The following is a 2,500-nucleotide window of genomic DNA, read 5'->3' as shown; positions in this document are numbered from 1 at the left end:
TTTTGTCCAAGAATGGTGTCCGCGACGGTCGGGCACTGCGACGCAATAACCAAATCCTAGGATTGTAACTTTAGTGTGCACAAACATAAACATTAACGCGTTCGCTCGGGCTGCGCCGTCCGTGTTGAACACAAATGTGGGTGATTATATGCGTGGAGGGACAAAAACATACGAGGAGGAGACAGTTTTCTGCACGATGTGCACAGAGCTCATTTCGTCGTCCCGGGCGAATGGAAAAACACAAACATCGCGAGTATCGTTCTAGGTTTCTGTCTTTAAAGGGCAGGCCAAAAGGTGACCGGTTGAGATAAGCATTTTAAGCATACAAACACTTTATTGGAACTTTTGATACAAAAACAAGGTACGTACATGTAGGTTGTACCAACATGGACATCTATGAACGCGTACGCTCGGGCTGCGCCCTCCGTCTTGTACTTTCCCTGATCGGTACACAGTTTTGGTGCACTGCTATTCCGACCGGCAACTTGTACCAACATATACATCCATGAACGCGTAAGTAGTGTACTTTCCCTGATCGGTACACACTGTTGGTGCACGGCATAAGAAAAGAGCTAAAATGGTCAAACTCAATCCATTTCAACAATAGATAGTCGATAGTAGCTGTGCCGATGAAGTAGGGCACGATGCAAGTTAATGTTGTTTAATGAATAACATGTCCGCCATACATTTCAGTACAAAATTGCTCGGTCAGACCTACAAAGTGCTATATCTCGAATACGAGGCGTCGGACTGGGGGTTGTAGAACAATTTTAAGTTCGTCTAATGATTCTACATCCGATTCTGGATAGCGGTTTTTGACCACTTTTCAATATTTTGTGACACCCCGAACCTAGGGGCAGCTCCTAGCTTTTTTCAAAAATGTGCACCGAACGGGCCGGAGAGCTCGTGTGGCTCAAAACATGTTTTTCGCTAAAACACCTCAAAACGTGTAAGGAACGCACCCTAGATGATGAAAAGTGCAATCAGAATGTCAATCGACAACTTTGTTGGGGGTACCATTTTACTCTACGGGCCAGTAGCTTAGGCGCGCCAACAGCGCTTTCCTTTCGGGTTCCCATTTTTGCCCTCCTGGGATTATGATCATTTGTTCATTGCCTACTATAGGGAGGGTACCTTGCTACGAGGTCAAACATGAAGATTGCACCAAATCGTAGTTTTTACCTCTATTTAGTCGTAGGAGCATGGTTTGCAGTGGCAGTGGGTCATTAAGCCCCGTTTGGGTCATACGTCCCCTCCGCGATAAAAATCGTCGTATGCCTATAGTCCGAACTAATGAAGCAAAAGTGGTGTCTGGTGGGCTCTGCCGATGATTTTAACCTATGATTTTGAGCTTCCACCCTATCAAAACGTTCCCTGGAGCAGTACATCACGGGTCTACGGACCCAAAGACTTCGTCGTGATGGTTTCTAGTAAAAAGTTGTAACAGCTAAGGGTTTTGAATACGCGTATATTAACCATTGCTTGAAACTAAGCTTCGTTGTCTTTAAACTCTGCAAGACCAATCGAACTTCTTAGGAAACCCGAAGGATTCACGCTAAGCTCGATGAGCTATAATGGGTAGTGGTGCATGATCTGGTGTTCCTTGGATCTAATCCAATGAATAAATTTATGAGGGTATATATGGTGCAGGGCACAAAGCGTGATGAAACCGGGTCTCCCTACCAAATGTGGCATATTTTTTCCTGAGGCGAAGCTCAGACCCACGTAGGGGAGAGCGAAGTGGAACTTAAATGTTCTATGCAGCAAATGTTCGCCATGCGGATAAACAAGTTGGAATAGTTCAATGTAGTGTAATGCAAACACGAATCGCAAATAACGATACGGGACCCAGAAGCAATTCTGCGGATCCCTCGGGGAGTGGTGAGTTGATATAAATTAGAGGTGAAAGTCCAAGTTGTTCAAGCTCCGGCTCGGCAGCCGATACGAGGTTCCTGTTGGGCTTTGTACATCGCGCAGAGGCGCCGTTCGGTTCTAGCAATGATTCCCGCCACCATGTTCCATGCGTGCAGAGATCCGTTAGAGCTCGTTCAATGTGTCCCGCCGTGATTACGAAAAAGTCCAACAGTTGACCAAGTTGGGGGTGCGTCAAGTAAACGCGCAGAGATGCCGTTCGGTTTAGAGCAATGTCTCCCGTATCACGTTGGAGTTCTTCCACTAGTGCAGAGATCGCTGAACCGTTCAATGTGTCCCGTCGTGGTGTGCTTGTACCGAACACTTAGGATACACCATGCTTTGTTGGTTTGGGATAGGAGTGGTCGCGCAACTGCCTCCACGCCGCAAAGTGCCAGTTCGGATTGAAGGTCAACTTTAGCCGTTCAATGCATCAGTCGGTGGGTGTTCAGATGGCATCACAACTTCCCCTAGGTGCTTAAGTTGGTTGGGTTGTAAAACATGTGCACATGCGCAGAGTATCGTGCGTACTAGCAAAGTCTCCCGTCACGGTGGTTATGAATGAGTTCCATTCAGTGCAGAGAGATCG

Source organism: Anopheles arabiensis, assembly GCF_016920715.1.
Source record: "Anopheles arabiensis isolate DONGOLA chromosome X unlocalized genomic scaffold, AaraD3 X_pericentromeric_contig0018, whole genome shotgun sequence".
Taxonomy (NCBI): Eukaryota; Metazoa; Arthropoda; class Insecta; order Diptera; family Culicidae; genus Anopheles; species Anopheles arabiensis.
This window is presented reverse-complemented; position numbering follows the sequence as displayed.